General features: G+C 45.9%; 1 long non-coding RNA gene across 1 annotated transcript in view; it reads left to right on the forward strand.

Moving 5' to 3' along the window:
• Positions 1-15014: 15014 nt before the first annotated feature.
• Positions 15015-15765, forward strand: part of LOC137557529 (uncharacterized) — an 80368-nt gene continuing 79617 nt past the window's right edge. The window contains exon 1 of the long non-coding RNA XR_011029587.1: positions 15015-15067. This is a non-coding gene — a long non-coding RNA (uncharacterized lncRNA). The remainder of the gene's footprint in view (positions 15068-15765) is intronic.

The following is a 15765-nucleotide window of genomic DNA, read 5'->3' on the forward strand; positions in this document are numbered from 1 at the left end:
CTGGTGGTCTCTGGAACAATGAGACCACGAGGCGAGGAGGAAGCACGTATAAGGCACTTTGTTTACCTAACAAAGTGCCTTATACTCAGGGATTGGCTGATCCTGCGGATTCCTCCGCTCGCCGGCTCTGCTAAGTGGCCGGCGAGCGGAGACAAAATGCCCGTGCTTCGATCCCGGGCGGAGGATCGCGTCACGGATGACGCGATCGCTCCGCCCATGCCCTTAAATGGACTGCCGCCTCTGTGGGTGAGGCCGTCCTGCAGGGCTCCACTTCCCTGCCGCCCCTGTGTAGTGGGCGGTCGGGAAGTGGTTAAAGGGGTTATCCCGTATTCTTTCATATGTGGTTCTATCACTTAATAACCTCCGAATTTCTTTTTCATAGTATTCCTTAGTCATAACGACTACATTCCCCCCCTTGTCACTTCTTTTAATTTCAATGTTCTTATTTTCTTGTAATTTCCTTAAAGCCTCTCGTTCTAATTTACTCAAATTATCACTTCCTTTCATTTTCCAATTAATTTGTTTTAGATCTTCCGTGACTAGATCCATAAACATTGCTGTATATTTATTACTGCCTAGGGAGGGCATAAATTGTGATTTCGGGCGAAGATTAGTATAAATTTTAGGGGGACTTTCACCCTGGTCGTCCTCGGGAGGATAAATATACAGCAATGTTTATGGATCTAGTATATTAAGTGCTATGGGCATATATAAATTAAATATCAGCCCTAGGAGGGGAGACTTTGATGAGCAGCTTCTGAAGAAAGAATCCATGTGGATATATAAATGTAATTCAATGCAACCGCATGGCCTAAACAGCGACATGAATTTAAAAGTATTTCTGTGAACTTTGTCTGCAGTTCGGAAAGGATCCACAAGATGGCTCCCAATAGCTCTTGGTCACATTACGTCATCCGCTTGAATATTACGCATGTACGCTTGCCCGCATATAAAAGCATGCGTTATGCGTCCTTGCGTCATCACGTCTGAAGAAGCCAATTAGGCGAAACGCGTCACGTGAAGGGTGTGTCACCACGCTGGTCCTCCCCGTGCCTCCGCTCTCTTCCTTGCTAGCCTATGCACCCAGACGCCGCACAAACACGGACTTTGTACCGCCGCGTCCGCATGGATAACCTTAAGGATCCCCAGTGAGCAGTCCTGCTGTCCAGGTTGCGTGAGTACCGGCATAGCCGGCCTGCTATTTCTCCACAAGCTTACAATTGAGCAGATCTCTACAGTGTTAATGTGGCTAAAGAGGGATGCCTATGCGGATGTCATAAATCTGGAGGAAGTATCTGGTTGTTGCTAAGGCGGCAGGGTTGTACATTACTTGGTTGTACGTAATGAGGGCGTATCCAATTGTGATAAGAGGCGTGCTGTAGTGGCACACGGAGAGGGCTGAAGAAAACAGCTTACGGTGACCTAATATAGCTAACATGATGGATTACCTGTGATTAAAGGGGCCTGAAGATAAACAATAGAACTGAATACCGGTATCAAATCAAATTAATTTCATAGGTGCACCTACAATATCCGGGTGGGAATCCAACAATGCTGGCTATATTTGATGATTTTTAAATTGATTTTTAAATTATTTTTAAATTGTTTTTAAATACGTATAGTGGCTAATTGAATTTAATTGAATAGTGAAGTAATAAAATTTTCTAATTTTGTAAACCTGGCTCCCTATAAATTTGTTAGATATTGGTTGTTATATAGGTGAGACGGTAGGATAGATATGTGGTTGATATCCTGCAATAATTTATTGTTTGTAAATAACCAGATGACCAACTGCTAACAGGTTGTTTGCCAGAGCCAACCGGTGGATCAGTTAGACCAACTATCATGCAGGTTGGAACGTGTGTACAAGTCTTTTGAACAACTTTGTTGTTTTCGAATGCAGACATTATTAGTATTGAAGCGAGTTGGTTGTTTAGTTGGTTGGCATGTGTGTACATACTTGTCAGGTAAACAGGTGTGGTTGGTCATGTTGTGCGGTTGGTTGGTCATTAAGTTGGACGTGTGTAAGAGCCTTATGATGGACATATGACAATGGTAGGGGATTCCATCAGGCAAGTCTGGCACTGGGGCCAAATATGGCCCACCAAGCATTTTCTGGTGGCCCTGAAGCTCTCTACAGTTGTTAATTCCATGCAGGCTGCAGGCCATGGCTGTGGGTGCCACATGCAGGGGCCACCTTGTATCATTGCTCTGCCACCCCCTTTGGTCACCTGTAGGCAGAGGTGTAACTACAAATCATGGGGCACCCCCACAAAACATGTTCACACCCCATCCCTTGCCCACCTCTGGTGACCCCCAAAGCCTGGGGGTCCATCTTGCAAAGGTCATAAAACAAGTGTGGACATCATATTTTTCATACCCATAAATAGTGTAGTCACAAAAATAGCTGACCTGAAGGCTAGACCCCTTTATCAGAGGGAGGGAAGTAGTAGTTGGGGCCCCCTGCAGAAGCTGCTCCCCTCTAGTTACACCTTTGCCTGTAGTAGGTTATCAGCTACCACTGTAGCAGTAGCTGCCGTCACTATGCCAGCAGCAGTAGCAGACACTGATTAACAGCTGCCCCTGTGCCAGTAGCGCTATGCCTGCATACTGAAAGGGGCATGCTAACTGCACAGGGTATTTGGGTTATTTTCATTAAAATGTTTTATTTGGGGGGCGGCGCCTAACCTCCGTGCAGGGCAGATGCATGGCTGAGTAGCTCCGACAGACCTAGCCGCAACTAGCTCTCCCGGGCCCCCTTCCTCTCCCTCCTCCACCGTGGTTCCTACCTCCCAGCCTCCAGGAACATACCGGCATGGGCCCGAAGAAAAATCAGGCGGTCACAGACCCAGGAATCCCGGAATTATTCTCCAACAAGCAGAAGGGGCCTCCTCCCCAAGATGGCGCCCGGACCTCCGGCGACAGCAACTCACACGCCGGTAAGCAAGTTGACCCAGACCGAGCCACTAAAGCCGACCTGCAGTCCCTATATTTAAATCTAGAGAGACTATTAACACCTCTAAGACCGATACTGTCAGAGAGATCAGAGACGAGATATCAGCCCTCGGTGAGCGGGTCCACGAGGTCGAGGAGGGTCTGGAGGGGGTCAGGGCCTACTGCCAACAGACGGATACGGACATCCAGGAGATACGTTCCGACATAACCACTCTGTTTGAAGCCCGAGAGGACCAGGAAAATAGGGACAGAAGAAGTAACCTAAGAATTCGGGGCGTCCCGGAATCCGTCCTAGAGGTCCAGGATTTTCTGCTGGCGCTATTCCGCCATCTTACCCCAGACCTCCCTGACTCTGAGCTCAGAATGGATCGAGCCCATAGGGCCCTGAAACCTCTGCCTAAAGAAGGGAGCCCTCCTCGGGACATTGTTACCAGACTCCACTATTTTAGTACCAAAGAGGCTATAATTGTGGCTGCCCGCAATCTCCCACATGTTGACTTTCAGGATTGTAAGATCTCGATTCACGCTCAACAAACGATGGGAGATGAAGCCCCTCACCACCATACTGATTAAGAAGGGGATAAAGTATCGATGGGGCTTCCCCTTTAAGCTTATCATACCCCACAACGGCAGACAAATCTCTATAGCTGATCCGGATCGCATCCCTGAAGTTTTGCAGAGACTAGGCCTCGCGCATGACAAAAGACCGAACGCTGTAAGCACAGCGAGGAGACTTTCTCCCCCGAAGTCTTCCTGGGCTAAAGTACAAGGGAGGTCCCCAAAGGCCCTGGATCAACTGGATGTTCCCTCGGACAGTCCAGCAAGCCCTGCTTCTCAGGGCTCCGAGACATGATCTTCTTCCTCTTTATACGCATTGGAACTACGATACTATTGCACTAATCTGGATGCTCCGCGCCGCCATTTTGAGCACTTACAAGGCGGCCTGGGTTCGGAGCCTCTGCACCTCTGCCTTAGCACCTTTGCTGGTGCTATAGCCCCGAACTGATCTACAGCTTTGGACTGCAGTCCCGTAATGTTTACTCGGGCCACTTGGCCAAGTGGCCCTCTATCTAGCCTCACGTTTCGTTTACAGTTGCTTTTACTCTTCATAACTGTTATGTCCATAATCACTCAATCTAATGTCTGTTTCATTATTGGAGGTTCTATTATGTGCCAGCCTGCTGTTGTCTCACTGAGATACGATTTATATGCTTTTATTTTCATATTTATGTTTATTTTCCTTTTCTTTTGTTGTCGGATCGCCGTAGTTTTTAAATATGCAGGACCGACTATTTACATTTATGGGGGACTTGAGGGAGTTGTTTGTGTTTGGTTTTCTTTTGCGAGCTTTGGTGGGGGATCATGGCCGCGCCGCAAATAAGGGATAATAGGTCTTCGTCTAATACAACCTTAGGCCCCTCTCGCTCTCTCACTCAGGAAGAAACTATTCCGCTAACAGCCATCACTCATAACGTGAAGGGCCTCAACGCCCCACAGAAGAGGCGACTTGCATGTCAGTACTACAAAAGCGCTAAAGCAGATATTGTCTTTTTACAAGAGACACATTATGTTTATAATAAAGAACCTAAATACTGGCATAAACACTACCCTCAAGCTTATTTTGCCTCTGCCCCTCAGAAGCGATGCGGTGTGGCCGTGATTCTCCACGGGAGACTCAACTTTGTTGTACATAAGTGTTTGCGGGACCCCAATGGCCGATATCTTATATTGGTAGGGGAATCAAATGGCTTGATGCTTACATTGGTCTCAGTCTACGCCCCTTCCGAGGGTCTACGTCCCTTTCTCTCCTCTCTAACAGCTAAAATACTAGCTAATAGGTCTGGCAAACTTATAATGGCGGGCGACTTCAACGCCTCATTAGATAGTGGGAATGGTCGCTCCAGGGCACCCCCTAAATGTTTCCTCAAATTACTAAGCGAAGCCGGCACCTGGGACGTCTGGAGGGCACTTCACCCTGGGGAGAGAGGGCACACCTTTTACTCTAATCCGCATAACACATACTCACGTATTGACTTTATATTTATGGACGCAACTCTTCTTGCTGAAGTGTCCCACAGCAGAACATTCTGAGATCTCCTGGTCAGATCATGCTTCTGTAGCAGTACAGTTTTCTTCACTCAACACCCAGACCCCAAAAGCACATGGCGTATTAATGAGTCCCTACTAGTGGAACCAGGAAACTAAACTAAAAGTTGCCTCCGAAATCAAATCATTTTTTGCGCTCAATCATGAGGGAGACACTTCCCAGGGTATACGCTGGGCTGCCCACAAAGCCACCATCAGAGGTGAGCTTATTTAAATCTCCTCAACAAACGTAAAATAGCTATGGCCAGGTCTTGGAGAGCTGAAGGGAGAGATCAGGCGCATGGAACTTTTGCACGCTAAGAATTCACCGTATGTATCGCTTACACAGCTTAACACACTGCGAATAGAGCTTAAATCTCTTCTTTTTCAGAAGGCTGATAGAGCTATGCGCCTGACCTCAGCAGAAAGTTTATGAAAAGGGTGACAAACCCGATACAATGCTGGCTAGGAAGTTGAGCAGTAGACTGACCCTGAATAGACTCCATCCTATTAGAACCCAACTTCATGGAACTCTGACCCATGACCCATCATCCATAGTTCAGGAATTTCAAAAATACTACGCTAGCCTCTACGATGGTACCACTACAGACAAAACTAACACCCCGATAGCGAACATACAGGAGTATCTTGACAGTCTGTCCCATTCCCCAGGATAGCTTCTAACATGAGTGCCCTGTTTAAACGCCCCATTACAATTAAAGAGGTCATCTCGGGTCATTAAAAAGCTCAAATCTTCTAAGGCCCCGGGCCCGGACGGCTATACAGCCGGCATACTACAAAGCATATGTAAAAATATTAGCCCCCGAACTGACCTCCTTTTTAATAAAATACTTAAGGGTGAGGAGGATTTTCCCCCTGAAATGTGAGAGCATCTATAGTAGTAATCCCAAAGCCGGGGGCAGAGATCCGGCTGAGGTAATCAATTACAGGCCAATCTCTCTTATTAATGTAGACGTTAAAATCCTTTCGAAGATTCTGGCCATCAGACTAAACCCCTTGCTTCCAAGTGTCGTTCACCCGGATCAGACGGGCTTTGTTCTTGGGAGGCAGACAACAGATAACACCGCGTAGAATTGTGGGTTTGGTGGACAGGATGAAGCTCTGTCGGATGCCTTCTCTGCTCCTCTCGTTGATGCGGAGAAGGCGTTCGACAGGGTGGACTGGAGATACCTGAGGTTGGTCCTTCAGAGATTCGGGATAGGGGGTGAGTTTTTGAACGGTGTCAGAAGTCTCTACACTAACCCCACAGCATACGTTTGCAACATGGGGTATTACCTCATCCCTATTTCCAATCAAGAATGGGACGAGGCAGGGGTGCCCTCTCTCCCCTCTGCTGTTTTGCACTGTGCATTGAGCCACTGGCAATCAGGGTCAGGAGCTCTCCGGACGTCACGGGGGTCTCGGCGGGCAGGCTTGATTTCAAAACCGCCTTATTTGCAGATGATACTATATTTACTCTATCCAACCCTTTGACTTTCAGTCCCGGGCCTGTTTGCCGAGATAGAAGAGATAGAACGGTTTTGCACATACTCGGGCTTTAAAATAAATAGCACTAAATCAGAAGCAATCCCATTTGGGCTCTCACCCAGTGAACAATCCTCTCTATCATACTCATTTGGCTTTAAGTTTAGACCCAATGGCCTGAAATATCTTGGGGTCCTGATCCCACAGGACCTAGGCAACCTTTATAAACTTAACTATGCTCCCATGTTCAGGAAACTACACCGGTTGCTTGATGAGTGGCAGCACTACCGCATCTCCCTACAAGGACGCATCTATGCAGTCAAGATGACTTTACTCCCTAAACTCCTCTATTTATTTAGAGCTCTCCCCATCAGGATCAATAGGAGAGATGCGGATGTGCTGCAATCTAGAATAACCAATTTTATATGGGAGGGCCGTAGACCCCGCATTAAATACTTACACCTGGCTCGCCATAGACTCCAGGGGGGCCTTGGTGCTCCCAACATACTACATTATTATCTGGCGGCTAGACTATCTCAGCTCTCCCAGTGGTCCTCTCCTAGAGCGAGGCTCAGTGAGATGGGTTGATCTAGAGCAAGAAATTGTTTCTCCTTTTCCGATTAAGTCCCTCCTATGGACTCCTAGACCATGTCTGGGCACAAACTTTACCTTCATCCCAATTATAGAATCTCTATTAATCAAAAAAAGGATGAATAAGATCTTGGCCCCAGGAGGTACCCCATCTACCTTAGAATCGTTATTTTACAATGACAATTTCCCCCCTGGAGTCTGCGGCTTAGCTTGGGGGGCTTGGAAGACCAGGGGGATTCACACAGTCAGGGACCTGCTGTCTGATGGCGTCTTACTCACCTGGCCTCAGATCAAAGAAAAGTTTGCCCTGCCTGAATCGGAAGCATTTAGATTTTTACAGATTAGTCACTTTATTCGCTCTCGGTTCACATATGGTCTGAACACACCACGCTCATCAATCGAGACTATGCTCTCCTCAACACCACTACCACAGGGCCTTATCTCGGCAATATACTACGAAATTTGGTATGCCAAGCACACTTCCCCATCATTGGCTATGATAAAATGGCAAGAGAGACTGGGTACTTCGGATGAGGGGGATCACTGGGAACTAATATTTAACGAAATGGCCAGCTCTTCTAAGCATACTATCACTAAAGAAAGGAACTACAAAATATTATATGACTGGTATCGCACCCCGCTCCAACTGGCTAAATGGGGCCTGATACCCTCCCCCCTCTGCTATAGAGGATGCCAGATAAACGCGGATCAGCTGCACTGCTGGTGGAACTGCCCACAAGTTGCATGTCTTTGGGGCCTCTGTTTTCAAATCGCCTCAGAAGTGCTGGATGTGGATATCCAACCCAATCCATGGACTGCCCTCTTCCACAAACCCCTACCTCAGCTTAGTAAGGCCCAAAACAAGCTCCTAGGCCAAATATGCAATGCCACTAAAGCCCTCTTAGCTAAGTCTTGGAAGTCACTTCCTCCCCCGAGATCAGCCCTAATCAGTAGAGTCCAATCAACATATATCATGGAAAAACTTACCTCTACCATAAGAGAAACTACCCCAATTTTTGACAAAATATGGAACCCATGGAATATCTGGTTTTCCTCCCAATCCTGAACTACCCAGCTCTTTCAACATCTCCCACCCCCCCCCCCCCCCCCCAATTAAGAATAGTCCTCCTAAGTAGCATAACCTTGACAGAAATAAACCTGCTGGCATAGCTTGAACCTCAGGATGTGACATACAGTTTTTCCCCCCCTCCCCCTCTCTCCTATCTATGTCTGTCTATGTCAGCCCCTTCCTTCCCCTCCCTCCCTCCCCATCCCTTCTTATAATAACACGTTGGTTTCCGTTATGCATTATAAGGTTGGATTTTATGTAACTCTTACACTGTTGCATTTTTAATCTGTATGACAGTACAACTTCTGTAACAACCCAGATATCACTTGTAACTTGTATTTGTTGCATTTTGCAATATTCTCTGACCCACCTGTTAAAATTTCAATAAAAATATAATTGAAAAAAAAAATGTTTTATTTGACACAATGTCACAGGTATTTAATGACAATCAACAAGAGTTGTGTTTAATTTTGGTAGTTCGGCCTCCTAGCACTCTTAAAAGGGTTTTGTGGCATGTCTAAAAAAACGAAAACTGACTCTTACCTGGGGCTTCTATCAGCCCCCTGCAGCTGTCATGTCCCGCGCTGTCCTCCTACAATCTTCCATTCCCCGCGCCGGTAACCTGCTAATTATTCATCTAACTAGACGAATAGAACTGCGGATGCGCGGCCATCATTGGGAGCTTACTGCGCAGGCGCAGTACAAGAAAACTTCGTACTGCGCCTGCCCAGTAAGCTCCTGATGATGTGCCAAGGCTGCGCAGCCGCAGTTCTATCCGTCTAGTTATATGAATAATTAGCAGGTTACCGGCGGCGGGGATAGGAAGATCGTAGAGGACGGTGCGAGACATGACAGCTGCAGGGGGCCGATAGAAGCCCCAGGTAAAAGTCAGTTTTAGTATTTTTAGACATGCCACAGAACCCCTTTAGGAACAGCAATATGGCCCTTGGCCTAAAAAAATTTGGAAACCCTTGGATTAGATTGTGAGCTCCACCACTAAGGGACAGTTAGTGACATGAATGTGTACTCTGTAAAGTGCTGTGGAAGATTACTCTGTAAAGTGCTGTGGAAGATGTGAGGGCTGTATAAAGACTAAACAATAATAATATAAGAGAGGACATTTTTTTTCCATAGGTCAGAGCAATCGCATTCCTTAAAGCAGTATTGTCACTATAAAAAATCAAATTTCAACAGTGTAAGTCTGAGTGTAAGTGATAAAGATGCTAATCCATTCAATCCATTCAAAACTTGCAAAACTTTTTCTGCAGTTATGGTTTGGAGTTATCACATACTTTAGGAGCACTGGCCCTTTAGTAGTCAGTGCCAAAAAGTGGAATGCTGGGGGTTCTTTTTATCTATAATATATTCCACCTCTTCCATTTATTTCCCTGCCTAGCTGCTTATCTGAAACACAATCCTGCTCACTTGTGTTTACAAGCAAGGCTGAGGTGACTCAGCGATTGGAGTAGAAAAGAAGTGCAGTTGCTAGTATACACCTCAGTGGGAGTGTCTGAAGACTCTGGGAGGAGGGCAGCTAATGAATACACAGTGAGCAAGAGAAGGCAGGGAAACAAGAGTCAGGGAGGATATGATGTCAGCATTAGCTTGGCAAGATGGCCACTGCCTAGAATAGGATTTTCTGCTTTTACTTTATAAAATTCACAGGAATCATTACGTGGACAGCACAATACATCTGTTATGTAAGTAGAAGTAATATTTATCTGCTTATGTGTTTTTTCTTTCTAGGTTAGCATGGGTGTCCCTTGTTCCTTAAGGTACATACACATATCTGATTTTTCCAAACGACTGGTCGTTTGGACTTCAAGTCAGATGTGTGTACAAACAATCGTTCAGCTGATAAGACTGGTTTTGACTGATCCGCCAAGCGGATCGGTTAAACCCCACCCCAGTGAAATGGGAATAGGGGTATCAAGTGTTAAGGATTTACATACATACATTTACATGTCTAACGTAAGTTACTCAAATTAAAAAGTGTGTGATACTATTTGGGTCATCTTCAAACTGCAACTGCAGGCAAGACGCCACGGCAACCACAGGATAAAGGGCTCCATCCATCAGATCCAGTGTTTTGTGGTTACACTTGTTATGGGTATGAAGATCATGATGTGCACACTTGTGTTATGGCCCGTGTGAGATGGATCCCCAGGCTGTGAGGGTCACCAGGGGGAGGTATGGGAAAGGGGTGATCATTGGGGGCTCCATCAATGTTTTGCTGGGGTGCCCCATGATTTGACGTTACGCCGGTAATTTGCGCTAATTACAAAGCATGTTCACGCTATGCTATTTGCGCAACAAGCATTATGAAATAATTGCATGTGTTTTGTACTTTGTGTAACTTCTATTACAATGTTTGTGCGCTGTGTGCATAAAATGTTTGGTGACCTTTTGTGAACACACAACATAAAAATGCAAAGAAATTCTGAGTGAAAAAATATACAGAATTTGTATGCTTAAAACATGTTCTTAAAATAGACAATTCCATGTAGACTGGCAGGCAATAGAATTGCAGAGTAGAGATGGTTTCCCATTGTTCCTAATATACACCAGACTCTCTACAAGGCATGTTGTCAGTATGCTGGGAACCCAGAGATAAAGCAAGTATTTTCAGCTACAGGTGCAAGTCTCCACAGAATCTGTCACAGGGAGTGCACCGTCCTCCCAGGAAGTAAGGAGTAACCTAGGCTGTAATTATCCAGGCTGCGTGCCTGCTGATGATGACTTACACCTGAGAAATTGAGTTAGGTATATGTAAATAGTAAATATAGTTCCTGATGCTAGCTTCACCGCAAGCCTTTAAACCTACTTGTCTGTCTGGTTGACACACTGAATGCCAAAGATTCTACATGTGACTGCATCCTCGTGCTCAGCAAAGCTGTGGGAGACGGGAGGTGTCATAAACCGTAGCTCACGCCCTACACAGCCAGAAGCCAGATACAATTTGGCGTCAATTCACCAGAGAGGATTTACTAAGAGAAAAAAGGTAGGTAGTTTATCTCATGAGGTATTTTAACACTCTGGAGTCAATTCACCAGTGTGAGAGGACAGAGAGAAAAGTGTTGGATAGCAGGGGATAATGGAGAGATATGCATGAGGAAAGTGTGAGAAAGCAGAGAGTTAGGTAATCGGTATTAATGATTTGCATGGGATACTTTTCCTCTCTGTAAGCTTGAAAGTGAAGCATTGTGGGTAGGAGGCGGAGTTTTACCACTACGTGACCAGAGTATTCCCGCCTTTTACTGCAGAATCATATCATAAATCATATCACGAGTGAGTCTGAACTTCTTCACCACCTCTGTCTCAGTAAAATTATCAAGAACTGTTCTCTCACGAAAAATATGATTCGCGATTAAACAGACCCTCCTCCTGCGCCTTCGTCTCCTCATAATAGAAGCAAGCTCTAAGGCCTAGTGCACACCAGAGCGGTTCGGCTGCGTTTTGCGATCCGCTTGCGGCTGTGGATACGCTTGGGTAATGTATTTCAATGGGCTGGTGCACACCAGAGCGGGAGGCGTTTTGCAGAAACGCATACTCCCGGGCTGCTGCAGATTTTGGATTGCAGAGGCGTTTCTGCCTCAATGTTAAGTATAGGAAAAACGCAAACCGCTCTGAAAAACGGCACTTCAGAGCGTTTTGCCAGGCGGTTTTTGTTACAGTAGCTGTTCAGTAACAGCTTTACTGTAACAATACATGAAATCTACTACACCAAAAACACTTCACAAAACCGCGAAATGCTAGCTGAAACGCTACAGAAAAATAAGAAAAAGCGTTTCAAAATCTGCTAGCATTTTGCGGATCTGCTAGCAGTTTGTGGTGTGCACCAGGCCTAACGGAGTAAGCTCAAAAGGCTCCATCTTCCACAGCAGCAGCTGCTGTGTGAAAACCACAATATCTCCAGGTTCATTCAGGGGATAAAGAGATGAAAAAATAACGAATGGCCACACCCCCTTTCTTCCCTGGTGAATTGTGATTTGGAGAAAAACTAACTACTAACTATCACTTATTTATCTCATACTTATCTCACATTTATCTCTTGCATTTCTCTCTGTCGATATTTCCCCTATACTTCTGGAGAATTGCTATTTGGAGATATCACAGGAGGTAAATTACCTCCCAAGAGATAAATAGGTTGGTAACCTATGGTGAATTGACGCCAATGGCCTCAGTTCTGGTAACTATGTGAGGTAAATATTTTTTTGTAGGTAAAATACCTCATGAGGTATTTTCCTCTTCTTTTATCAATTCTGAAAGATTTTTCTCCATTTCCGAACATGAGGTAAAACATGAGGTAAATGAATAGAGTGAGGTAAAACATGAGGTATTTCAGTGGTAAGCCTGCAGCAAATAAGTAATAGTCTTTAATTGTCTTCCATAAGTTAGGTTAGTCTTTGGAAGTTTTTTTTTTTTTTTTTTTTATTGAGGAGGGAAGGTGTATTTGATTATGTAGCAACCTATGAAAAGTAAATTTATAGGCATCCATTATAAAAAAAAATCCAGCTCATTTACCTTTAGAGGCCGGGGGGGGGGGGGGGTAGAAGCACTTTTAGAGGCTGGGGCGAGGGGGGAGGGTCGGATCACTTTTAGAGGCTGGGGGAGGGGTCAGCACTTTTAGAGACTGACGGTGTGAGTACTTTTACTTTTAGAGGGTGGGGGTCTGGAGGGGGGGCTACAGCACTTTTACTTTTAGAGACTGCTGGGGGGGGGGGGCCTCTGAGCACTTTTAACCAGAGAAGGGGGGGGGAACGGTGTTGCCGCAGCTTTACTAAAATTTTTTAAAAAATAGAGGCTGTGGGTTGGAGCATTTTTACTTTTGTTTTCCAACCAGTTGGGGAATGGCAATGTTGGGGGGGGGGGGGGGGGACGCGGCAGATGAAGGATTGTACAGGGTTTGGAGCACTTTTCCTGTTTTAAAACAAAATGGAAGCTGGGGGTTCGTTGGTCAGATCACTTTTACTTATTTCAGCAAAATATGGGGGCCCTGAACACAGAACAAGCTGAAAAGGCTCCATGTTATGTGACAGATATCACAATTCTGTCACAGCACTACATTTATCATGTGGTAGAGGTAGGTCTAATTATGTGAAGTAAAAGACATGCAAACACGCACCTTGTTTCACTTCAGAATTCAAGTGTGAGGTATTTCACTACTAAATACCACACATTTTTAGTAGAAAATTACAACATGAATTACCTCATGAAATTACATGAGGTAAAACTTTACTTAAACTACCAGAATTCAAAAGTCGATTTCCCTCATGAGGTAAACCCAATTCCATGAGGTAATTATTTACTAAACGCTACCAGAATTGAGCCCAATAACATGGAGAATATTAAAGAACACCACCAAGGAGAAGCTATGTGCGAAGGTAGGTAGCACTGGAACCAGCACTGGAACCACTTGTCAGCAGAATTCCTTCCATCCCAGAGATAGGCTTTTTGCAGAGCTGTTACCAAGCCGAAACTGTTTGGCATTGGTTCCGGGCATTTTGTAGAAACGTCACGCTTTGAGCCCCTAGGGGTACATAAAACCGTGCAAATGCAGCTGATGCTGAGATGACACAGTGACGTAAGGACGATGAATCACAATCAGTGGCGTAGCTAAGGAGCTGTGGGCCCCGATGCAAGTTTTACATTGAAGCCCCCCAAGCACGCTATAAATAACAATTGATACATCGCACCAAAACCTGCCAATGGCAATTACAGTGCAAGAAGGGGATGGGGAGCAGTTTGTTAATGATTACCACTATCCAAAGTATCTATAGAAGTGATTATTATGAGCACAGGGTCAATAGAGAGCTAATACTGCAGTTGAGGGAGGGCCCTTCGGAGGCCCCTCTGCCCCAAGGGCCCCGATGCGGTCACAACCTCTGAAACCCCTATTGCTACCCCCCTGATCACAATAGTAGCCATAGCAGCTGCTATGGGGCCCACAGAGGCAACGATCTGCAGTGCGTTACCGTATGATTTCCGCAGTGATGCAGTGGCAGCAAAAGTCATTGGCGTCAATGAGCGATGCAGGAATTTCATCGACAGGGAGTGCAGTGCATTGTGGTCTGCATGTGCGGACCGACAGGAATCCCGGTGAAGTAATTCCTGCCCAGCAGGGAGTAGGTCACTGAGCAGGGGCGGCGTTATGCATATGGCTCTGTCTGTGCACTCTGCCGCAGTGTCATATGATTGACAATTTTTGCGTTGTGATGGGATGCGGCAGGAGTATCGCATCCCCAACCGCAATGCAAAAAATAAACGTAAAATCAGCCCAAATCTTTCAGAAAACACTGCTGAGTGACTAAAGTTTTTCGGTGAAATTAGTTTGAACGCTTCTGTACACTTCGGCGTGTCCGTCCATTACTCTCTACTGTATACTGTACGCCTAGCTCAGTAAAGTTCCTCAATGCTTCAGTGAAATAAAAATGATTTATCCTATTAAAAAGCCTGAAGCATAAAGCTCAGCGTATGAAACCAGCACATGCTACAGTAATACTTTCTACTACACAGGAGTATCAGTGACTAGTAATTGCCTGAGACAAATGTGACTCAATAGCCAACTCCCAGTTTAATAGGTAATAGCGGCATATGTCATTATTATAGCACAGATCTGCTGAATAATGCTTTAAATAACTGTGAGTCAGTGACCGCGTTGTTGCCTAGCCGCAAACATTCTTCACCTTGACAGAGCAGGCGAGTGTTGGCAGGGTGTTAGGGCTGCCTGAGTTCTGTTGGACAGTTTTTTACTCACTTCCTGTAAGGGCTGGTGTTAGGTCTGTCTAAATTCTGTTGATCAGTTTTTTTTTACTCACTTCCTGTAAGAGCTGGTGTTAGGGCTGTCTGAGTTCTGCTGGTCAGTTTTTTTACTCACTTCCTGTAGGTGCTGGTGTTAGGGCTGTCTGGTTTGGTTGGACAGGTTTTTACTCACTTCCTGTAAGGGCTGGTGTTAGGGCTGTCTGAACTCTGCTGGTCAGTTTTTTACTCACTTCCTGTAAGTGCTGGTGTTAGGGCTGTCTGGGTTTGGTTGGACAGTTTTTTACTCACTTCCTGTAAGGTGTAATAATGCGCGGAAGCGCAGCCGCTCGCTCTCAGAGCAGGGCGGCTGCTTCCGCATCAAGCATGGCGGCGCCGCATGGAGGAGCCGCCGCACGCCGCATGAGTAACGGTGAAAGCGGAAAAGCGGCCGCGTGCAGTGCGGCGGCTCCCGCGGCGGACGCCAGAGAGAGTGCTGGTGTGGCTGGGACTCATAGTCCACCAGCCTTAAGAGTGACGCGCGTGCGCGCGCTGAGGCAGAGCATATATGACAGGCAGAAGTGAGTCAGCTGACCAGGCTGGTCAGCTGACTCTGGCTCCGCTCCCCATTGGTCCAGCACTTAGGGAGGTGCTGGAGAGGGGCTTGTGTATATATACTGCTAGTTGGTAATTTCTTTGGTGTCTGGCGTTGCGAACACATACGTGGGAGCACTCAGACCTGTAGTCAGATCCTTAAGTGTGCCGGGACCAGCTGGAGCTGTAATCCTACACTTAGCTAGATTCTGTTGATAGCTATAGTACTAGTTTGATTGGGATTATCT

The sequence above is a fragment of the Hyperolius riggenbachi genome, chromosome 1 (assembly GCF_040937935.1).
Source record: "Hyperolius riggenbachi isolate aHypRig1 chromosome 1, aHypRig1.pri, whole genome shotgun sequence".
In the NCBI taxonomy this organism is placed as follows: Eukaryota; Metazoa; Chordata; class Amphibia; order Anura; family Hyperoliidae; genus Hyperolius; species Hyperolius riggenbachi.